The sequence below is a fragment of the Ranitomeya imitator genome, chromosome 9, assembly GCF_032444005.1.
Source record: "Ranitomeya imitator isolate aRanImi1 chromosome 9, aRanImi1.pri, whole genome shotgun sequence".
Classification (NCBI taxonomy): Eukaryota; Metazoa; Chordata; class Amphibia; order Anura; family Dendrobatidae; genus Ranitomeya; species Ranitomeya imitator.
The window spans coordinates 16,788,508-16,813,538 of NC_091290.1; the positions used below are offsets into that span (position 1 = coordinate 16,788,508).

At 42.5% G+C, this 25,031-nt stretch overlaps 1 protein-coding gene across 5 annotated transcripts in view; it reads right to left on the reverse strand.

The window, feature by feature from the left end:
• LRRC4C (leucine rich repeat containing 4C) overlaps window positions 1-25,031 on the reverse strand; it is a 988,240-nt gene that overhangs the window by 479,476 nt on the left and 483,733 nt on the right. For all 5 annotated transcript variants that reach the window (XM_069740438.1, XM_069740440.1, XM_069740441.1 and 2 more), the window contains one exon: window positions 13,345-13,474. The gene's annotated coding sequence lies outside the window, so the exon portion shown is untranslated. The remainder of the gene's footprint in view (window positions 1-13,344; window positions 13,475-25,031) is intronic.

Below are 25,031 nucleotides of genomic sequence, written 5' to 3' on the forward strand. Positions count from 1 at the left end.
AATTATGCAAATTAGGGTACGAATAGCAATAGATGAGGTCAAAAGAAGCCATAGAGAGAAGTGGATGTCTCATCACAATTATTAGAGTGATTTGTCTCGTAGCTTGCTGGTTCCCTCTCCAAGTCTCAGCATCCATGATAAACTCCCTCATAGATAAGACCTTCTTCATCCTGATCCCTCAAAAGTCATTTGCTCAAGTTAGCTCCCATGGTGTTATCTTGTCGAGAGAAGGGATCATCATTTGGAGCTACTGGAGGTTCTCCATTTGTGCAAAGCCTGGATCCACCATTGGATCCAATGAGCTAGTAAAAAAAAGTAGATCCCAAGCCCATGGTGATGGGCTACAGGTGGCAACTGCTGTATGGTAGGGTTCTCACACACATTTAGAAAAGAGTAGGTAACATTGTTTTCCCCAGAAGGTGTTTGGCTCGGCTCCTATCCCTTTTTATGTTGCTAGGTTCTTATAAGGATCTGGCATTGAGTTTATTGGCATAAGAGAAAGCTTTCTTCCTGCCAAAGAGGAGCATGTACCTTCAGGACCTCATATAGAAGCTGGATCTCCTCCATGGGAATCATTACCCTTTATAGATACCCCATTTGTTTAAAGACTGGGTCCACCATTGAATCCACAGGTATTCTGCAGGATTAGTAAAAGGCCAATGTTGGTTCCAAATTAACTAATTCCACACCATATAATAATGGGCATAATATCTGTAGTTCTTGGGTCTAGCATCTATCTGCTCTGACTAATAGAGAGGATTCTCATGTAAAAACCTACACGATAAGTCCAAAAAGTCCATAATTATTTAGAGTATGGAAAGACTAGACTTAGTGATTCCACTTTTGCTTCTGCATCTTCCTAAAGCTCCATTACAAAATATACTGTACCTCCCGATTTATGAAACTCCGTCCTTTGTAAATTTAAGTGGTCAAACTTCATCACCTGTGACTGTCTGCTGTGGTCACATGTCAATCTTGACTGAGCAGGAGATACATATCAATCTCTGTTCTTCCAATATTACATTCATGCACAAGTGACTGCTGCAGCCAATCACTGACCATAGAGATGATGTATAGGTTAAAGCTGTGACTAGTAATTAGCTGCAGTGGTCACATGTCATGTGATTAATCTTTGTTAGTCTTGATCAATCTCGATGGAAATGTGAGCAATGCAGCTATCCCTGGGTTATGCATTAGTTACTGCTGTAGTCAGTGACTGTTTGCCGTAGTCACATGATAATCTTGACTAAGCAGGAAGTACAGATCCATCTTTGTTATTTCTGTTTCATTTGGACAGACATGTGACCACTGCAGCCAGTCATTGTGGTGATAGATTGGCTACTTCTGTGGCCACTGACTGGTTGCAGTGGTCACATGTCGGTCTTGACTAAGCAGTAGGTAGAGATCCATCTTTGTTTTTCTACTCTATCCAGATGGACACATGACCTCTGCAGTTAATCACGATGGTGACCCGTGATTAATCAGTGGTAATACCTCTCTTTTGGTAGAGCTGGAGGTAGACGTCCATCTTTGTTCTTCCTGTTACATCCAGAAGGGCAGACTAATCATGTCGACTTCAACGACATCCATTGAGCCCTATGTGACTGTGTAAGAACTAGAAGAATGGGAAGATCCAAAGTCCAATCAGAAGACCAATCCTAAGACAAAAAGGCGCAAGCGGAGGACCCAGTAGGGAGTTGTGGCAGCATGATGGGCCAATGACAGCTGAGTATACATTTATAGTTTTTTTAACCCCTTCCCTACCGTTAAAAGAATCCAGCAAAAATCTGGATTTGCTGGATTTAGGTGAATCTAAACCCAATCAATTTGAATTCTGCCAAATTTGTTGTTACAAAATTTTTTTATAATTTCAAAAGGTTCTTCTTTCTTTCATGGCCGGACATGTGACCGCTGTGGCCAGTGATTGGATGAATATCTGGATCAAGCAGGAAGCAGAGACCGGTAGTGGATTGATTTTAATACTAATGATAAAATAAAAACCAGAGTCAGGACAACCCCTTTGATACTCGGCAGGGTCCGCGTCGCTTGTCTCAGCATTCAGTAATGCGTTTTATGCGTTTTATGTAGTCATATCCACCGCCGGTGCGTTGCAGATTGTGTTCTTTATTGCACATAGGTGCTGTCATATATGCAAGGTTAAGTAATGACCAAGGCAGCTCTCGTGTTTCCTCAAGCCGATTCCCATTAGAACCTTTCAGAAGAAGCGCTCGCTTGATGTGAAGCGACACCGCCCGTGGTACTATACATCATTACTGTGGTTTAGTGTTCCGGATGGTAATAGAGGCTTTTGTTTTTTTCTCCCCTTTTCTAAAAATCCTATGAATATATGAATAGATTAGAATGAATTTTTCCGAAGAGGAGTGAACGTCTGCTGCGCGCTGTTCATTCAGGTGCTTCTGGGGGCAAAAGTCTGAAGACAATTAAATCCTCTAAACGGCAGTCAATCGACAGATGGATGAAACAGAGAAAACGCCGTAAAAGTAATTCCGGACAGACGGACGGGGAGGAAATGTGGACAGGTTCAGAGACGGTTACTCCGTGGTGGGCGACAAACAAATCATTAACACGGAGGCATGAAAGGATTTGGAATTCGAGAAAGTGAAATTTGGGTGTGTTGACTAAATATCCGTGGCATTTTAATTAGCTGTATCAGATCGCATGAAGCAAGAAGAGCGTCTTTCAATTAAATATCAACTCAGGAGGGAAATGTTTGGAGATGTCACTCTGCCGAGACTTGCAGGATATTAAAATGAAAAAAAAAATGGGATCTCTGTGTGACCTGAAACCAGAAATTCTCCCGACTCTTTTAGACGCAGGCAACAAATATTAACAGAATGAGCATCTTATGTGAGAGGATAAACAAGGGAGTTTGCCAATGGGTGGTAGAGACTCTCAAAAAAATATCATCTGTTGGTCCTATTCTAGATAGATAGATAGATAGATAGATAGATAGATAGATAGATAGATAGATAGATAATCTGAAAGTGCCCCAATTGCTGGCAAAATACATTTTAAGGATGAAAAGATATTATGCTCACCTTACCAGACGCCGGTTCTACTGCAACATTTCCCCACTTGGTCATTCCGCTATTTGGTTCTAGTCTCCCCACCTAGTCCTCCACTGACTCCTTTGCTAAGTTGTTGGAGTTGAGTTGTTGTAGAAGTGATTTGTTGTTTGCTGTAGTACATGTGTGTCTATCTCCTGGTCCCTGTTCCCATTTAGTTTATTCCTCCCTGTCCCTATCCTACTCCCTATTGTTGGTTAGTGCTTTTGTATGATAGAAGTTTTCTGTTATCCATATTTTGTCATTGTGTCTTTTTACCTTTCATTTCTGCCCCATGTCTCATGGGTTGGAGGAGGGGACAGATCAGGGTTTAACAGGAGCATAGTAAGAAGGGAGACTCAGGCCTCTCTACTATCAAGAGTACCCCTGGGACAAGGATAGTTAGAGTCCAAGTTCCAAGAACAGCTTGAGGCCACTCTTCATTACTGAAGACTGTTACAGTATAATACTGTATGTCCAAGTTTGATCTGATGTTTGGATTACACTTGGACATGCAAGTCAATGAGTGCTTAGAAATCATCAAACTACACCTGGATAACATCTGAGTGCAGCAATGTTTGGTCCTTTTGTCCGATTTTACCATCAGAGTGTCATCAGTGAATGGTCCGTGTGTCAGTGAACGGTCTGTGTGTTCATGTTTATCATCAGTGTCATCAGTGTTTGATCCATTTCTCCATTTTTACCATCAGTGTGATCAGTTTTTTCTCGGTATGGTTAAAGAAAGGAATAAACGACAAAGCTTCTCCTATATTTTGCAATGTTAAACAATAGACCAAGCAAGAAACTAAGTTGCTCAGGAAACGGCAGAGAACAAATTTAGAACAAATCAGAAGAAAGTATTGACATGCTGAGGACTTACAGGGGTTGTCTGCTTTCTCAAAATGGCTGCTGGTGGAGGAGCATGTGACCAGATCAGGTTCATCAACCTCCTCCAATAGAAAAACACCTCCCACGTGAAAGCTGCTTTTCAGTCCGAGGAGACTGATAGGCTGGTCTGGTCACATGCTCCTCCACAATCAGCCATTTTGAGAACATGAAAGCGGTGCAGTCTGTGAAGAAGAAGAACCTGTGATACTTATATATCAGCAACTGCCACACAATCACGTCTCCAGCACATCTGATAACAAACAGAGGAAAAACCCCTTTGACATCAAGACCGCATATGTCGATTTACACTCAAATCATCGCCTGCAGTGTGTGGATCTGTTAATATCTCTACTGCATCACAATAAGAGAACGTGTACACAGTTTTATTACGGAATTTTACGGAATGTTTACTCTTAAAAGTAGTAAAAAGAAATGACATGCTTATTTTTTTCGGTAGCTTTCTCTCGGAATCCACCCTGAACGCTTCACATTGTGCTACACTATGAATAAGATCTTACAGTTTGAAATGCGTCAGTGCAAGCATACAGAGGTGGATTGAGCACCTTTAACAACATGGATTAAAAAGAAAAATTCCTAATAAACAGTTGCTTTTAAAATATTTTGTCCCCCAGAACTGTTGCTGAATGAATTATTTTGATTAATTTTCTACTTGGCGGCAAACCCAAGCTTCACATCCTTGCACTACCGGTGGACACAATTGTCGGCGACCTGGATATAAATCCCCTTTTTCTATCCCTCTATGTTACACCGTATACAGTAGAAGACACCACCGGACAAACCGCCGCAAGAACGACAGCTCTGTAGCGCTGATCGACCACTGAAATGCTCATGTGCTCGGTAATCGAATCGAGCAAGTTGGACACTGGAACGTGCTCTACTAGAGTAGCGACTATAAAGAATGTCAATAGCAAATGGCAAACTCGAGCATTTTTTCCGCAGGATGTAAAAATTCTCTCTCTCTTTCAATGCTCAGATGATTCGAATGAAATCCTTATGGGAAATCGGAGCACTCGAGCATCACGCGATATTCGGCATTGCTAGATACTCAAACGAGCACCCCGATTGAGTATCAAGCAGTGCCAAGCATGATTGCCCATCACTACAGATAAGTCATTGGCAAAGCCACTTTAGCAAACTTTGGTGGTTGCGCTGGTGACTAAAAGATGCCAAAACCAGTTTCCACTTTAAACTCTTTGACCAACACAAACACTCTGTGTGCACAAACCTTGGGATGTTTTCACACAGATTTTTTTGCTGCGTTTTGAACTCACCAAAAAACATGGAGTTCAAAAAGCAACAGTTTTTATTGCAGAGTGAGGGTGTGTGCACACAACATTTTATAGATGCCGGTGTACCAGCAGAGTTTTTGAAACAGAAGATACTTCAGGAAAACGCTTTTTTTCCCAGAACGATCCGGTCACTTCTTTTAACCACTTTGTAGCTTTGGAAGCCCTAAGCGGTTAGAAAAAGAAAAGCTCCAAAAGACTGAGCATAAGAGTGGCAAATCATTTTGACAATTCTGTGTATACGTTCAATTGTTTTGGTTTTCTTTTAGTGCGTTTTTCAGACGGTTTCCAAAGAAGAAGCTTCAAGAAAAACACTGCAGGTACGCTTTTTCCTATAAGACTCCCTATGGATATGTTCACACTGAGCTTTTTCGGGCTGTCAACAATGGCAAGTTTTCTGGTAGAAACTGAACCAGGAAATGCTCGTGAGTATTTTTTAAGGGGCAATTAGTTTCCTGAAGTGGCTTTAAAAAGTTTTTCAAAAGTTTTTGCAAAATTTGTTTCCTAAAGCTTTTAGTACAGCATGTCGTACCGTGTCTAGTATTTTGTGTTTTCTGGGACATGTGCTTACTTTTCTACCACTCTTGTTCCTAAAAGCCGAAAACTGAATTTATTAACAACAAGAATTTTTTTCCATGGAAATGTAGAATTTGTCTCCGTTTCAGGAAGTGAAGATGCGTAGAAATTTCAGAAAAAGACGACGCAGTGTGAACACAGCCTATATCCGTGTTGTATCCGCTTTCATGCCTTTATAGTTCATGTTTTTCATTTTTGTGCAATCTCAGATTTACAGAGAAAATCTAATATTCTCTTTCATACTTTTAAACAAAATTTATTATATTTTTTTACCTACATAGAACATTTTTTCGCTTCCTCTTTTAGAATTATCAAAAGAAAAAAAAAGCGTTGGGTTAATTTACGACATTACAAAGCGGCCGAGTGAAAGCGAGTTTTGCTTTTGTTTAGGAGACAATTGGCAGTAAAATGCAGGATACACGGAGCTGTCAAACGCAGCATGTGTCTCCTGGATTCATTCAGTACTTTTCTGGGCAGCTCAATCTTCCACAGGATTCTGGATCCAAGCGGTATACCCAGAGCATCTGCTGAACAGCCAAATCTACACGCCCTGAAAATAAATCACGGGCCGTGCCTACAACTCCGAAACATGTTCTGGCTATAAAACGAAGAGAGCGCACATCCATCCAGAGCGCTCGCTAACAATGCCGGCCCCTCCATTGTTACGTTACAGTCACACTACTTCCATTAACCACTTCTAGACAAAAAAGTACAAAGAACAAACCATTTTTTTGGAGAATTTTGTGATTGCAACCTGTTTTGACCACTTGGGTAGAAACTTAACATTATAGGTGAAGCGAACTTATAAACTCTCCACTGGGACCAGCAACAATGGCGCAAAAGGCCACTTTTATCATTCGTCAGTGCACATGCTGCCAAGTGCCCCGCTTCCTTTTCTCCGGTAACCTCATAGAGAATAGAGCGAAGGCCCGGAATCCAACTTTCTGGACATTTTTTCCAAGTATATAAGTGCCCGGTCAGTGACAAAAAAATTACCCATTCTGTCAATTAGTGCAGGTCCCAGAGCTTAGACCCCAAACATTGTGTTACGGACTGATTTGGTTGGAGTAGTGATATAGCAACCACTAGCGGCAGCACCGGGCAGGTAGCGTAGTCTGGAACAGCCAAGGTATCGATACACAGGACCAGCAATGTAGTTTGAAGGAATAATCAGGAATCATAGTCAAGGAAGCCAGAGGTTGGTTACCAGGAGAAGCAGTGTCGTTTGAAGGATTAGCAGGTGGAAGGAAGCTTGACTAAAGGCAGGTAGCTCAATAATCATGCAAGGAACTGAGAGCAAGGCCAGGTTTAAATAGGGTGTGCAATCAGAGTGAGCCAATCAGGAACTCAGCGTGGTAACAAACAGGAAACTCAGGGAGGAGACATCAGCAACAACACAGGTTCAAGAATTTGGATAAGCACAGAACTGTCCAGCGTGCTGACTATCTCAGAAGGAAGAGCTGCCGACTGGCGCACAGGAGCTGCTAGATTTGAATCCTGACACATTGAATTGGATAGGCGGTAACTGGTTTCCCTGGACAACTCCTTTTAATCATGGGTCAACATAAAATTTGTGCAAGAGCAAAGGGGGGCCTATTTTGACCTCCAGAATTGTGCATTATGATGACCTACTTGGCTGCAATGGGCCCATATACTGTTCTCACAAAGGTTCCCTCTTCTGTCTGTGTCTGCCAGTGCTTTCAGGGTGCTATATACAAATCTATATACAAATCTCCGAAACCTCTAAAAGAACTTTTCGTCATCAGAATATACATATAGAATTGTATATATTTCTATCCCCCAATGTTTATTTATTAAAGTTAAAGAGGCGTCATTAAAGCCATTGGATTTTTTTTTCTGCAATGTCACATGGTTGCACTGTTGAGCGTGAAGCACAGCCATGAGCAAGATATATGGTTCATTAGCCATGTGTCTACCAGTACTTTCCTGCCAATTTTGTTTCTCACCATACCATAATAATAGATTCTCTCACTATACTAAGCTAGGGTTATATGTGTGACTAGTGATAATGTGTGGTGAAATATATGTATATATATATCTATATGTGTGTATTGACATATGTCTAGGGTTATATGTATGACTAGTGATAACGTAACATCTGTCCTGAAGGCAAGTCGCACCTAGGTGTTAATAGATTCTTCCTTGGGACTAGTAGAAATTGTGTCTCCATATCTCACCAGGAGGTCTAACTAAGGCCAAGAAGAAAGGAACACTTGACACCCCCTAGTGCTTGGAGGGGAGATGTTAATTGCAGCCTGAGGGTTAGCTATTCCTGGGAACCATCTCACAAGCAACCCCAAGTCACGTGTGAGAGCAGACACGTGATGAATAAGTGACTCCACGGAGAAGGGATCCGTGACAATCAGTTTTTCAGAGATGGTAATTAGAATATGTGGTGTAAAGAGGTAAATTAAGGGAGGGCACATGCATTTTATACAGCAACTACTGGTGAATTTTTTGTTGTATCTTGCAGTTTATGGTCTAAACGAAAAGGATTTCAATGCATATTCAAGTTATTTTGATTGATTATATCTACCTAATATTGAAAGAGATGTCTACCACTAGGACAGCCCTCTCACAATCAATATATTTCTGCCATGTTCAACAATAAACGTCTTTACTCACCTCCAGTGCAGGTAACATTCCGACGATGTTTGTTATGACCTGGTGGTTAGGAGCACCCGGAATGACCTGATAGTTAAACCTCATACAGGACGAGCTCTGGGATGTGGGAGCTCTGCTGACCGCAACCCCTAATCCTATCACACACACTAAAAATAGCCGTGGAGCGCTCCTGACCAGACCTAGGCGCCTCGTCACAGCCTAAGAGCTATCTAGCCCTAGAGATAGAAAATAAAGCCTACCTTGCCTCAGAGAAATTCCCCAAAGGTAAAGGAAGCCCCCCACATATATTGACAGTGAGTAAAGATGAAAGTCACAAACGCAGAAATGAAACAGGTTTCAGCAAAGGGAGGCCAGACTTATTAAATAGACAGAGGATAGGAAAGGTAACTTTGCGATCAGCACAAAAACCTACAAAAGACCACGCAGAGTGTGCAAAAAAGACCTCCGCACCGACTCATGGTGCGGAGGGGCCACTCTGCATCCCAGAGCTTCCAGCTAGCAAGACAAAATCATGATAACCAGCTGGACAAGAAAACAGTGAACAAATAATGACTATCAGGAACTTAGCTTCTGCAGGACAAGGCAGGTCACCAGAGAGATCCAGGAGCAAACTGAACCAACGCAAAAACATTGACAGCTGGCATGGAGTAACGATCTGAGAGGAGTTAAATAGAGCAGCCAACCAAAAGATAAACCACGTCACCTGTGTCAGGAACCTCAGAAGCAGCAGCTTCACTCACAGCCACGAGAGGGAATCCATGGACAGAACTCGCCGAAGTACCATTCACGACCACAGGAGGGAGTTCGACAACAGAATTCACAACAGATGTTGGCGCCTGTTCTCCCGGGGCTCATGTGATGTTGCCCTTTAGCCAATCAGCAGCCACTTCACAGAATCCTAGAATGTTAGAGTTGGAAGGGACCTCCAAGGTCATCGTGTTCAACCCCCATGCTTAATGCAGGATTCACTAAACCATCTCAGACAGATGTCTGTCCAGTCTCTGATAGAAGACTTCCATTGAAGGAGAACTCACCACCTCTCGTGGCCGCCTTAATCTCACCCTAACAACGTAAGAGGTGCTGTTGTTCTGACCTCCCCCAAATGTCAGTTATGTCCGAAAGAAGTGAGAGTAAAAGGTGATAAATAATCCTTGCCTTCATATTCTCCTAAAGAAGTTGTGATTTCTTTCATTATAACTCGGCGACAGTAGCTGTCTAATCATCATCAGTAACTGAGATTGAAGTTCCTATTCCCCTTCTATAGACGTTGTGGCACAGTCCATACTGTGTCATCATACTGGTAAATCTTGAGAAAACAGAAAGGCATGTAATTCCCAAGGGGATCACCAAGTGATCAACATAACCCAACTGAAGAAAACAAGTCCATAAAATTTCAGATAATAGAATACTTAGTAGATTACATATATTATGACACTAGGCATGCAAAGAATATAGAAAGGATTTACAAGAGTGCTACTTTTATAAATTATTATTGCTGCACAAATGGAGCTTCAATGCTCCTGGGTAAGATAAAAAGTAAATTTAAAAAAAATTCTTCTCTAAAGGAAGCCTACAAGTTTAATGCATGCTGCAGTGCTTACACATTGAAATCAATAAAGAAGTACGCAGTAGTCTGATTTAAATGTGTAGTGAAAAGATTCTGCTATACATTGAAAAAAGGATCTGTGACCACTATCAAGATATATAAAAAATGTAACTATTGGATATTACTATGAGGTAAGTATATTAGTATTAATATTATTATTATTACTATTAATATTTATCTCTCTAGCACCATTGGTAACATGGTGCTGTACATGAGAACGGGTTACATACAAGTTACAGATATCACTTACAGTAAACTAACAATGACAGACTGATACAGAGGGGCAAGGACCCTGCCTTTGCGGGCTTACATTCTACAGGATTATGGGGAAGGAGACAGTAGGTCGAGGGTTGCAGGAGCTCGGTGTTGGTGAGGCGGTAGCTCCGGTGTTGGTGAGGCGGTAGCTCCGATGTTGGTGAGGTGGTAGCTCCAGTAGTGATGAGGCGGCAGCGGGGTCAGTGCAGGCTGTAGGCTTTCCTGAAGAGATGGGTTTTCAGGTTCCATCTGAAAGATCCGAATGTGGTTGCTAGTCGGACGTGTTGGGGCAAAGAATTCCAGAGGATGGGGGATATTCTGGAGAAGTCTTGGAGGCGGTTGGGTGAGGAGCGGATAAGTGTGGAGGAGAGAAGGAGGTCTTGGGAGGACCGGAGATTACGTGAGGGAAGATATCGAGAGATTAGTTCAGAGATATATGGAGGAGACAGGTTGTGGATGGCTTTGTAGGTCAGTATTAGTAATCTGAACTGGATACGCTGAGGGAATGGGAGCCAGTGAAGAGATTTGCAGATGGGGGAAGCGGAGGAGTAGCGAGGAGAGAGATGAATTAGTCGGGCAGCAGAGTTAAGAATGGACTGGAGAGGTGCAAGGGTGTTAGCACAGAGGAAACAGAAAAAGATGTGGCAGTAGTCGAGGCGGGAGATGATGAGGGCATGCAGAAGCATATTTGTAGATTGACGGCTGAGGAAAAGACGGATTCTGGAGATAGTTTTGAGCTGGAGGCGACAGAAGGTGGAGCTTGGATGTGCGGTTTGAAGGACAGGGCAGAGTCAAGGGTTATTCTGAGGCAGCGGACTTTCGGTACTGGGGAAAGCATGATGTCGTTAGTTGCGATACATAGGTCAGGTAAGGAAGATCTATGAGATGGAGGAAAGATGAGGAGTTCAGATTTGTCCACATTGAGTTTGAGGAAGCGAGAGGAGAAGAAGGAGGATATGGCTGATAGACACTCTGAGATTCTGGACAGCAGAGCGGTGACCTCTGGGCCAGATATTTAGATCTGAGTGTCATCAGCATGAAGGTGGTACTGGAATCCATGGGACTTTATGAGTTGTCCCAGGCCAAGTGTAGAGATTGAGAAGAGTAAGGGTCCTAGAACAGAGCCTTGGGGGACTCCAACAGAGAGATGGTGGGATGAGGAGGTAGTGTAGGAGTGGGAGACGCTGAATGTGCGCTTGCAAAGGTATGAGGAGATCCAGGATAGGGCGAGGTGTTTGATGCCAAAAGAGGAGAGGATCTGTAGTGGGAGGCAGTGGTGAACTGTGTCAAAAGCAGAGGACAGGTCTAGAAGGAGGAATACAGAGTATTGTCCATTAGCTTTGGCTGTAAGTAGGTCGTTAGTAATTTTGGTCAGGGCTGTCTCAGTTGAGTGATGGGGCAGAAACCAGATTGTAGATTGTCAAAGAGCAAGTTAGATGAGAAGTGGGAGGAAAGTTCAGCATGGACGTGCTGCTCCAGGAATTTGGAAGCGAATGGGAGCAGCGATATTGGGCGATAGCTGGACTTTGTAGTTGGATCGAGGGTTGGCTTTTTAAGGATAGGCGAGATTGTGACATGTGTGAAAGCAAAAGGGAAGGTACCAGAAATTAGTGATAAGTTGAAGAGGTGGGTTAGGGATGGGATAAGAGTGACAGTGAGGTTGGGAAGGAGGCGGGATGGGATGGGGTTGAGTGCACAGGTGTGAGGTGCGATTTGGAGAGGAGACAATTAAGATCCTCTTCAGTGATGTTACATAGGAAGGTTATGGGGTTTGGGCATTGGTCTGGTATACAAAGGGGTTGTGGTGCTTGAACAATGAAGACTTGCCTTGTCTGGTTGATCTTATTTTTAAAGTGTGTGGCAAAGTCCTCAGCAGAGATGAGGGAGGTTGGAGGGGGCAGTGAGGGGCGGAGGAGGGAGTTAAAGGTTTTGAATAACTGTTTGGGGTTGTGGGATAAGGAAGATACAAGGGATGTGAAGTAGGCCTGTTTAGCAGAGGTGAGAGCTGATTTGAAAGAGAGTGTTTCCTGTTTGAATGCAGTGAAGTCGTCTTACGAATGTGTTTTCTTCCAACGTCGCTCTGCAACCCTGGACACTTGCCGGAGTTTTTTTAGTACAGATCAAATCGACTCGATACAAATCGAGTTCAAGTAAAATGTTATGAAATGTGCAGGTTCCAATGAATTCAAACAATTTGTCGTTTGAATCGCACAAATCTCCTAAAACATTGGCTAAATACTCCAGATAGTATTGCGTTGAACAACTGCAGCAGTGAAGATGAGAGCAGTAGTCTGTGAATAATACAGAACGTCAAATGATAAGTGAGACAGACATAGGAGATGTGTCAGCGGCAATGCCAGACTCAATGCGATTAATCATTGATATGGTGGAGCTGACCTCTGTCCACTGCATTTTAGTTGCGATTATACAATTCTTTTTCTTCATCCTTAATGCACTAGAAAGCACAAGCAAGACGGCAAAATAGTTTTTACAGAAAAAAAAATGAAATCGGTGTCAGTCAGACAATTGTTCATGCCACACGCACACACTGCAGGCCTGCTGCCACATTTTGTTTTCTGTACATGTACCAAGCTATTTCTTGTTGCATCCTTTTTGGCAAGAGTTGAATAAATGCGATTAATAAGATTGTCAATTACAGTGTTGTACAAAATGTGTGGTAAAAGCGTGAGATTGGTCTGGGAACTTGGGCAGTAAATGTCATAGGACACTTAACGAACCCCATTGTTAAAACACACTTGAGCCAGATTACCCCAATGCTGTGAATTTGAGACACCTCTGACTTCTGGCCCTAAGTCACCTAGTGGTCCCTCATCTTTGGATCTTGCTGTGAAGATTAATAGATTAGATCACTACTGGCGAAAAAAAAGTTTTAATGCGACATATATACTCAATAAAATCTAAAATAAAAAAAATACTTGACTACCGTGAGTCCCATAAAATCTATCATTGCTAATAAAATAATAATGCAGCTCATCCTTACCTTTTCCTGAAACCTCACAGGAGCGTTCCTTTGGTGGCCACTTGATCCCATAGTCCATCCATTTGATTGATATCCATGTTTGTATGATGTTAGTCTTCCATACATTCCAATAATTAATGTATCAACTGGTCTGAAAGGCAAATAATCATTCGGTGAGAATATACTCTATTTTGAAATATTTCCTTTTGCTTTAGAAATTAATTATTAATGTGGAGGTCTCTCCCACGTATCTCACTTGATAGGTTTTTATGATAATCATTGAGATATGAAACCGTTCTTAAATGCACCTGCTATACCCCTCCTTGCCACATGGAGTGCTGTTTACATTAAGCCAGTTGTAAAGCACTATTTAGTCATGCTTAGCGCATATTTATCAGGCTAAATGCCTTTTATTTCTAAACCTTTCTTACTAATTTTTATCCATGTATTTTATCATGTTTGTTGATCTAATAAAAATTAGTAATTTTTTTAACTAATTCTTCTGGCTTCGCTCCTTTATCCTTTGGCGCTTACTGTCCTAAGGAGGTTGTGTTCATTTAATTTTGAGTTTATGAGTGGGCACCTAATTTAATAGGATTACCACGTTAATAGGATCAAGTTGTGTATTAATAAATGCAATAGAAATAGAATTATAGTTTAATTTGGTTGAAAAAAAAAACACAAAAAGAGAAAAAAAATGCCAGACAATGTAAAAAGCAAATATCATTTATTATGTTAAACATACACAAAAAAAAACATAATGTAGATATCAATAAAAAGGAGATAAAGGACAAATGGGGGACACGGCAAGCATGCTTGAGGGTGGGTAGGAGTATCAATCTAAAGGATAGTTAAAGATGAAAAAAGTTAATTACGGCATTTATCATTTAAAAACATATAGAAAAAAATATTGTTAGTAACCGTGTGAATAATTGTGATGCTAAAATTATGGAAATTAAAATTATGGAATCCCAAGGATGAGGTCAAATATGCAGAAATAAAATGATAATACAAAAATCGCTGTGATGAAAAGGCATACATAAGCTTAAAGGCAAAGTTGTCATGTTTGTTGCCTACAATGCACCTTTAAGTGAGAATGCCTCATAGATTGTAAGCTTGCGAGCAGGGCCCTCACTCCTCTTGGGATCTGTTTTGATCTATGTGTTTATTGTTATGCTGTAATGTCTATTGTCTGTACAAGTTCCCTCTAAAATGTAAAGTGCTGCCGAATATGTTGGCGCTATAGAAATAAAATTATCATTATTATTATTATTATACCTCGGCTTCCAGCATTACGAAAGAATATCAGCCATGGTAGATATGAAACCATGTTGCATCTGAAGTAATTTATCCCCACGAACAGAAAAAAAACAGATGCGCGTTTCGCCTAAGCTTCCTCTGGGGTAAACAAAATCTTAAAAATAAACATATTTGGTATCAAAATATTATTATAAGTCTGGTTTATCAAAATAAATTAACCCAGCTGTAAGGAAAAATAAGATAAAAGTGGGAGAATTGCATTTTTTTTCGTCATCTCATCACTCCTCCCTAAGAAAAAAAAAATCAATTAAATGTGATTAAAACATTTTAGGTTCACAAAAATTGTAGTAATAAAACCATTAACTTAATAAACAATTCCCCACACAGCTCAATTTGTGGAAAAATAGAAACAAACCAAAATGTAAAGAAAAAAAAAAACTTTAGAATTTTTTTTTTTAACCACTTACAAAGAAAAAAAATCCATGAAAGTTTGGTATTGTCGTAATAGTACAGACCGGTGAAAACATATACGGTTATTTTTTTTTTTTTTTTACCGTAGAATAAATACTATTAAAATAAAACAGAAATAATGTGGAAAATTCCATTCTTTTAACAATTTCACAGCACTTGGAATTTCCAATTTCCACTACATTGAATATTAAATAAAATGGTAAAAATACAAAAGAGCAGAAACAAACAATTACCCGATACTTAAGAGATTAAAAAATAAAAAATAAATGAGAGAAATATAGTTAAGCATTTTTAGCAAAAAATATATAGGAAAATCTTCAGAATAGAAAACTCATCCCTCTTCACGTTGTCTTTTAAAATCCTGACCCTCGCCAAGTCCTCCAAGCTCCTTGACTTAGATCTGTCACCATTTCTCACTCACAGCTTCATTCCACTGCCAGCGCTGGACCTTCATGTCAGCATTAATTAACCTACAGCAGAAATCCACAAACTCTCCACCTCGTCCTTCTTACTAACTCCTTCTTTATATTAAATAATTTATTTATAATTTATAAAAAAAGAAATACGAAAAAAGCTATAATTTTAATAGCCTTTCTTTAACCCTTAAAGATCAATTTAAGTTCCGATTTACATTAATTAAATATTATGATTAGTTTTTTTTTAAATTGTAGATGTTTTGGGACACAGTCAGATGACCATATAAATTGGACAGAGATCGGAAGGCAGTGCACGGACTGGCTGGTGGCTCTCCCCACCCGAGTGTGCATGGAAATAAATGAAGCTTTGACACAAGGGTCAGGAGAGCCGCCTGCTAGTCCATGAACTGTGTTCCGATCTTGGTCCAATTGATACAGCTGTCTGATAGAATATGTGGTCCATGTGCTTGATATTACCTATCATGGTATACCATACTACAAGTATGCTCTAACATGCACCTACTAAAAGCAGCCTTGGGGACCTTCGACAAGTCTCAAGAAGGTTCAATGGTGATGGCAAACATCCCATAAGTCTCAGGCATCTGCAATCAACTGTTACAAGGGTTCTATTCTTTTTACAGTTCTGTGATACTTTTTTTGTCGCCGTACTGAAGGAGTCAACTGCCAAGATAATTAGTACATTCCACTTTGCAACAAATGCATGTCATGGTAAGCAGCTGAAGCCAGTCATGATGTCCATCTTTGACACGGGCTGGGAAAGGATCAGTATCACGTAACCACATATTGTCTGTATGCGTTGTCTGTGGCCTTGGGCGAGACAACACGCCACGTATCCCAAACGCTACCTACCCACAGTGATCAATGGCTGCACAACTATGAAAAAAATTCAAGAGGCCAATGACTATCAAGCGTGGGCTAATTTTTTTAGACTTGCGGTTCAATACATAGTGTGGAAAGCCGTAAATGTCAAATGGGTGTTCATCTGACTCTTGGCCCTTCCACCAATCAGCTGATTTATGGCTCTTCGAGCTTGAAGATACTTTTTCAACATTCCTTAAGAAAAGGGCCTACAAGGTTTGAATCTTGATAACCTATTTTCAGAATAAGCCATCAACAGTAGATGGGTGGAGGGTTGAACTCCTACCGATCAACCGCATGTAGGGAACGCGTCAATCGACTCTAGACCTTTAAACGGGTCTGTCTCGTATCTGTAATGCTTAGAACATAAACTTTAGTACCTGTGTACCGAATCTGAATTGTTTTTGCACTTTTTCTTAGGCAAAAGTGTTAATTCCTGTTGGAGTCAAGTGTAAAGTGATGTATCGGTGGAGTAAGAAACCTGAGCTCGCTCTCCCGGGGAGACCTTTCCTGTCTGAATCCTTTCAAGCTGCCTCAGAGTTCTAGAACATCAGACAGACGCTCTCTCGAGACTGGTGGCAGGAAGAGAAGAGACCGCGTCTCAAAACTTACATTAAAAGATCCACTTTTCTCAAAGCAAATAAAACAACTTGGCAAAACTGAATACATAAAATGCAGATATTATGGTTGGAAATGAATGCAAACATAAAGGTTCAATATGGCACTGTGAGAATGCTTTGTGATTTATGCACCCTCATGAAATATCTGATATTAAAAACTCACCGAGAAAAATCTTAATTGTGCCTTTCCTCCCCGGCTTCATGAAAGAATTATACATGAATCACATTATCCTTTAGTGAGAACAGAAATGTGTATGAGGGTAATGATTATTCTCCAACCTGCTCAAAGCTTAAAGATGTCCTGGAGTGTTACTTTACATCTTAGAAGGCATGCTGCCATCAATGTATGGGATGCTCATATTCTTATAGTACAATACCATGTGTTGGGGTACAGATGATGGGACTCCAACTAACACAGAGAACGTGCTGCTTCCAAACGCCTTTTCTTTACCAATCTTCTCTCCTACATGTCACCTGCATCTGAAATAAATCTCCAGAATCCGACCTTTTCTCGCCTTTATAACTGCAAAATAAACCTCTATCACTCTTATTCATTCTCGTCTGGACTACTGGAACGCTCTACCGATTGGTCTCCCTCTTACCAAAGTTTCTCCTCTCCAATCTGTCCTAAATGTAGCACCCAGGATCGTATTTGCAGTGCAATGGCCAGCGCCCCTGCATGGTGTGCCCTTCTCTCTCCATGCATGGACGCCGGCTTACTTACCGCCCAGGCCCCGTGGTGAGTGTTTCCCTAACATGCTCCTGCCTCTTCTTGACAATTGCTGGGAGTCATCCTGTATAAAAGACTCACTCTCCCTTAGGAAGTTGGCAAGCAATGAGTTGAGTCATTGGGTAGTTGGTGTTCTACCAGTGAGGTTGCCGGTACCTGAACGTTGTCCCCTGGTCTCGGTGTGGCCAGTGCCTACACATTTTTCCCTGCTCCTGATGTAGGCCAGTGCCTGAACATTATCCCATGGTCTCAGTTTGGCCAGTCCTGTTCCCAAAGTACCCTGGTTCTGGTGCAGCCAGTCCTGTCCCCAAAGTTGCCTGTTCCAAGTGCAGTTAGTGCCTAAACATTGTGGCCCGGTCTCTGTGCGGCCATTCCCTGACCCAGTGTCCTAGACCGCTATGTCTGAACATAGCCCTAGTCCTTGTCAGCAAACCTCACCCCTGGGGTTAGCAGCTGCAGTACTGACTAGAAGTGGTACCTGGCATCTGCTTGCAGCCCAGTCTCTCTTTACGATCAGATGCTCCAGTGAACATCTGGTAGCCGCTTAGCTAAGCCCTTTCTTAGGCAGGTCCAGTCCTGTAGCACAGTGCGTCCACAAATCTACGTGCTCCACAGTTGGGTATAACAGTATTTCTGTCCCATTGCTACAGGGGTAGGGGTATTCTCAAATTTGTACAGTTATCCCCTGTCGACGGTCAATCATTGACAGTCCATCCATCATGGTTTCCTGCAATCTCGACATTCGGAGCTCCGATTGGAGTGGTGATCGATCATGAACACTCTGGCTCCATTCATTGTTAATGGAAGTGGCAAGAATTGCTAAGAGCAGCGATCATCTTCGATGCTCCATTTGGAATGAACATGATCAAGCACCACCCACTCCATTGAGCACCCCAATTGTTGGGTTTGCTGGGGGCCACTGCTATCGGACCCTAAGCAATAAGAAAGCCATAATCAGCACCGATCGATATCTTCTATAATTGATCCTTGGTATAAATTTTGCCTTGTAAACCAGCCATTATACATAATGGGAAAACAGATTAGTGTTTAGGGAAAATTTACCTCCCGTTACAGATTCTCTTCGACCCCCGCTCCGCACCGGAGCCGTAATTTCCATATGTGTCTTCATTGGAATTCAGGATACACACCAATCCAATAGATTGATTTTTGGAGGTGAGATTGATACTCCGCAATACAGAAGCGCGCGGGTTTTTCTGCACCTTTGGCCATGCACAGATTTTTCTTTACAATCATCAAAGAACACATATCAAGAGCGTGCACTTCTATAAAGGCCACTAGAGATTTCTGATAGAACGACCTTCAAATACACAGAGTCTTTTCAGAATAATGCTCGGCTGGGCGTCGCAGGATGACTATGCGCCATTAACGGATTGTCACTTTCAAATCACATCTCGAATGTTTGTGAATTTAACTCGGAGCTGAATTTCTATCATTATTTTTTGCTTTACTGAACACTTCTCCAAAATGTGAAGCCCTTGAGAAGAAATGACAAAGAAGAAGAACGCGACTATTCTGAAGAATGGAGAGAAATGCTGGACACCAAGAAGGGAAAGAAAGCCTGCGTATTAGAGTAAGAAGTTTATGAACGCCTGAATGTTTTCTTTTGTGAGCGTGTGGGTTTATCGGGGATTAAATTAGAGTTTAGAAAATTTAAAATGAGAATTTTAATGAGCTTCATTTGTAATAATTTGCCAGCTCAGTGTATATCTAAGGCTATGTTCACATGGGGCGTTTTCGCTGTTTTTTTTTTTTTTTTGCTGCGTTTTTGTCATGCTGTAATTGTCTTTTGTGCATGCTGATAAAGTTTATTGCCAAAAAAAAAAAATCACAATTTACTCCACAAAAGAAAATGCAGCAAAACCTGATACCTGCGTTTTTTTAAGCATTTTTTCACTACCCATTAATGGGGGAAAAACACTGAAAAAAGAGAGAAGGAAGTGACGTGCTCTATTCTGCAAAAACCAAGCAAAGCAAAAAATACTGAGGACAAAAAAAGTCAAGCTGTGCGCATGCGATTTCTGAAATCTCAGACTTTGCCGCTACTGTAAAATGCAGCTGAAATTTGCATAAAAAGGGCAGCAAAACGCCACGTGTGAACTTAGCCTTACAGTGCTAGGACCAAGCATAACAGATGAAGCCTCTTTACTGGATCCGGATCAGATGCTCCGCTTTGGTACAAATTCTTTGGCTACGTAGAAATGTAGAGGGGAAAAACAAATTCTGGTGTCATGAAATTGGTTTTATTTATTCCAATCTCCAAATATGCATTATCAGCTTGTGGAACATTTCGGTCAAAAGATTTGTCCTTCATCAGGTCAAAATATTAGCTCATTGCACATCCCTGGTCAACCTAGGAACCAATTATGGACCACTGTATCAAAGTTTCACAGCCACAAAAATTATGTGTTTTCTAGTGAAAAAAGATTAGTATATCACCATTTATTGATCAAATAATGTTAACCCCTTAGCGACCGCCGATACGCCTTTTAACAGCGGCCGCTAAGGGTACTTAAACCACAGCGCCGTTAACCCCTTCATGACCGGGGGATTTTTCGTTTTTCCGTGTTCGTTTTTCGCTCCCCTCCTTCCCAGAGCCATAACTTTTTTATTTTTCCGTCAATTTGGCCATGTGAGGGCTTATTTTTTGTGGGACGAGTTGTACTTTTGAACGACATTATTGATTTTAGCATGTCATGTACTAGAAAACGGGAAAAAAATTCCAAGTGCGGTGAAATTGCAAAAAAAGTGCAATCCCACATTGGTTTTTTGTTTGGCTTTTTTGCTAGGTTCACTAAATGCTAAAAATTACCTGCCATTATGATTCTCCAGGTCATTACGAGTTCATAGACACCAAACATGACTAGGTTATTTTTTATCTAAGTGGTGAAAAAAAATTCCAAACTTTGCTAAAAAAAAAAAAAAAAGTTGCGCCATTTTCCGATACTCGTAGCGTCTCCATTTTTCATCTGGGGTCAGTTGAGGGCTTATTTTTTGCGTGCCGAGATGACGTTTTTAATGATAGCATTTCGGTACAGATACGTTCTTTTGATCGCCCGTTATTGCATTTTAATGCAATGTCGCGGCGACCAAAAAAACGTAATTCTGGCGGTTCGAATTTTTTTCCCGCTACGCTGTTTAGCGATCAGGTTAATACTTTTTTTTAATTGATAGATCGGGCTATTCTGAGCGCGGCGATACCAAATATGCGTAGATTTGATCTTTTTTTTATTGATTTATTTTGATTGGGGCGAAAGGGGGGTGATTTAAACTTTTATGTTTTTTTTATTTTTTTCACATTTTTTTAAACTTTTTTTTTTAACTTTTGCCATGCTTCAATAGCCTCCATGAGAGGCTAGAAGCAGGCACAGCACGATCGGCTCTGCTACATAGCAGCGATCTGCTGATCGCTGCTATGTAGCAGAATTGCACGTGTGCTGTGAGCGCCGACCACAGGGTGGCGCTCACAGCGACGGGCAATCAGTTACCATAGAGGTCTCAAGGACCTCTATGGTTACCATTCACAAGCATCGCCGACCCCCGATCATGTGACGGGGGTCGGCGATGACGTCATTTCCGGCCGCCCGGCCGCAAGCGGTAGTTAAATGCCGCTGTCTGCGTTTGACATCGGCATTTAACTAGTTAATGGGTGCGGGCAGATCGCGATTCTGCCCGCGCCTATTGCGGGCACATGTCAGCTGTTCAAAACAGCTGACATGTCCCGGCTTTGATGCGGGCTCACCGCGGAGCCCTGCATCAAAGCAGGGGAGCCGGCATCGGACGGTATAGTACGTCCGATGCCGGTAAGGGGTTAATTAACGGCGCTGTGGAAAAAGTAAATAGCGCCCCCCAGAGTCAGATTTTCTCCGGGGTCTCGGCTGCCGAGGGTAGCCGAGACCCCAGAGAACATGATTCGGGGGGTTTTTAACCCACCCCGCATTTGCGATCGCCGGTAATTAACCGTTTACCGGCGATCGCAAAAAAAAAAAAACGCAATCTCTTTTTAATTTCTCTGTCCTCCGATGTGATCGCACATCGGAGGACAGAGAAAAGGGGTCCCAGGTAGCCCCCCAATACTCACCTATCTCCCCCGATGCTCCTCGTGTCTCCCGGTGGGCGCCGCCATCTTCAAAATGGCGGGCGCATGCACAGTACGCCCGCCGGCCGGCCCCGCGAGAATCTTTGGGGTCTCGGTTGCCGGGGGTAGCCGAGACCCCAAAGAGCATGATCGGGGTCGGTTTTAGCGACCCCTGTTTTGCGATCGCCGGTAATTAACTGTTTACCGGCGACCGCAAAAAAAAAAAAAAAGTCAAAGTGTAATTCTCTGTCCTTTGATGTGATCGCACATCAGAGGACAGAGAAATAGGGGGATTCGGGGACCCTGCCATACTCACCTGTGTCCCTGGGTCCTCCTGCTGCTCCTCCTGGCCGCCGGCAAAAGAAAATGGCGGGCGCATGCGCAGTGCGCCTGCCATCTGTCTCCATCTGCCTGCCGGCAGGAGAAGAGCAGAAGGGGCTAAAATTAGGGTTAGGGTTAGGGGTAGGGTTAGGGGTAGGGTTAGGGCTAGGGTTAGGGCTAGGGTTAGGGGTAGAGTTAGGGTTAGGGCTAGGGTTAGGGGTAGGGTTAGGGGTAGGGTTAGGGTTAGGGTTAGGGCTAGGGTTAGGGGTAGGGTTAGGGTTAGGGCTAGGGTTAGGGGTAGGGTTAGGGGTAGGGTTAGGGGTAGGGTTAGGGCTAGGGGTAGGGTTAGGGGTAGGGTTAGGGGTAGGGTTAGGGTTAGGGCTAGGGGTAGGGTTAGGGCTAGGGGTAGGGTTAGGGGTTGGGTTAGGGCTAGGGGTAGGGTTAGGGCTAGGGTTAGGGGTAGGGGTAGGGTTAGGGCTAGGATTAGGGTTAGGGTTAGGGCTAAATTTAGGGTTAGGGTTGGGGCTAAATTTAGGGTTAGGGTTGGCGCTAAATTTAGGGTTAGGCTTCTTTCACACTTACGTCGGTACGGGGCCGTCGCAATGCATCGGCCCGACATACCGACGCACGTTGTGAAAATTGTGCACAACGTGGACAGCGGATGAAGTTTTTCAACACATCCGCTGCCCAATCTATGTCCTGGGAAGGAGGGGGCGGAGTTACGGCCACGCATGCACGGTCAGAAATGGCGGATGCGATGTACAAAAAAATGTTACATTGAACTTTTTTTGTGCTGACGGTCCACCAAAACACTGATCCAGTGCACGACGGACGCGACGTGTGGCCATCCGTCACGATCCGTCGGCAATACAAGTCTATGGGCAAAAGACGCATCCTGCGGGCACATTTGCAGGATCCGTTTCTTGTCCAAAACGACGGATTGCGACGGATGCCAAACAACGCAAGTGTGAAAGTAGCCTTAGGGCTAGGGTTAGGGTTGGGGCTAAAGTTAGGGCTAGGGTTGGGGCTAAAGTTAGGGTTAGAGTTGGGATTAGGGTTAGGGTTTGGATTAGGGTTGGTATTAGGGTTAGGGTTGGCATTAGGGTTACGCTTGGGATTAGGGTTAGGTTTGGGATTAGGGTTAAGGTTAGGGTTGTGATTAGGGTTAGGGTTAGGGTTGTGATTAGGGGTGTATTGGGATTAGGGTTTGGTTTGAGGTTAGGGTTGAGATTAGGATAAGGGGTGTGTTGGATTTAGGGTTTTGATTAGGGTTATGGTTAGGGTTGACATTAGGGTTGTTTTGGGGTAAGGGTTGTGATTATGGTTAGGGTTAGTGATTAGGATTATGGATCAGGTTGGGATTAGGGTTAGGGGTGTGTTGGGGTTAGGGTTGGAGCTAGAATTGGGGGGTTTCCACTGTTTAGGTACATCAGGGGGTCTCCAAACACGATAGCCAATTTTGCGCTCAAAAAGTCAAATGGTGCTCCCTCCCTTCTGAGCTCTGCCGTGCGCCCAAACAGTGGGTTACCCCCACATATGGGGCATCAGCATACTCGGGATAAATTGGACAACAACTTCTGGGGTCCAATTTCTCGTTACCCTTGTGAAAATAAAAACTTGGGGGCTACAAAATCCATTGTGTGGAAAAATATATATATTTTTTATGACTCTGCATTATAAACTTCTGTGAAGCACTTGGGCATTCAAAGTTCTCACCACACATCTAGATAAGTTCCTTGGGGGGTCTAGTTTCCAAAATGGGGTCACTTGTGGGGGGTTACTACAGTTTAGGTACATCAGGGGCTCTGCAATCGCAACATAATGCCCACAGACCATTCTATCAAAGTCTGCATTCCAAAAAGGCGCTACTTCCCTTCCGAGCTCTGCCGTGTGCCAAAACAGTGGTTTACCCCCACATATGGGGCATCAGCATACTCAGGATAAATTGGAGAACAACTTTAGTGGTCCAATTTCTCCTGTTACCCTTGTGAAAATAAAAACTTGGGGGCTACAATATCTTTTTTGTGAAAAAAAAAAAAATTTATTTTCACGACTCTGCATTCTAAACTTCTGTGAAGCACTTGGGCATTCAAAGTTCTCACCACACATCTAGATAAGTTCCTTGGGGGGTCTAGTTTCCAAAATGGGGTCACTTGTGGGGGGTTACTACAGTTTAGGTACATCAGGGGCTCTGCAATCGCAACATAATGCCCACAGACCATTCTATCAAAGTCTGCATTCCAAAAAGGCGCTACTTCCCTTCCGAGCTCTGCCGTGCGCCCAAGCAGTGGTTTACCCCCACATATGGCACATCAGCGTACTCGGGATAAATTGGCCAACAACTATTGCAGTCCAATTTCTCCTGTTACCCTTGTGAAAATAAAAACTTGGGGGCTACAATATCTTTTTTGTGGAAAAAAAAATATTTTTTATTTTCACGACTCTGCATTCTAAACTTCTGTGAAGCACTTGGGCATTCAAAGTTCTCACCACACATCTAGATAAGTTCCTTGGGGGGTCTAGTTTCCAAAATGGGGTCACTTGTGGAGGGTTTCTACTGGGTAGGTACATCAGGGGCTCTCCAAAACGGCGCTCCTTCCTTCCGTGCGCCCAAACAGTGGTTTACCCCCACATATGGGGTACCAGCATACTCAGGACAAATTGGACAACATCTTTTGGGGTCCAATTTCTCTTGCTACCCTTGTGAAAATAAAAACTTGGGGGCTAAAAAATCTTTTTTGTGGAAAAAAAAAATATTTTTAATTTTCACGACTCTGCATTATAAACTTCTGTGAAGCACTTGGGCATTCAAAGTTCTCACCACACATCTAGATAAGTTCCATGGGGGGTCTAGTTTCCAAAATGGTGTCACTTGTGGGGGGTTTCCACTGTTAAGGCACATCAGGGGCTCTCCA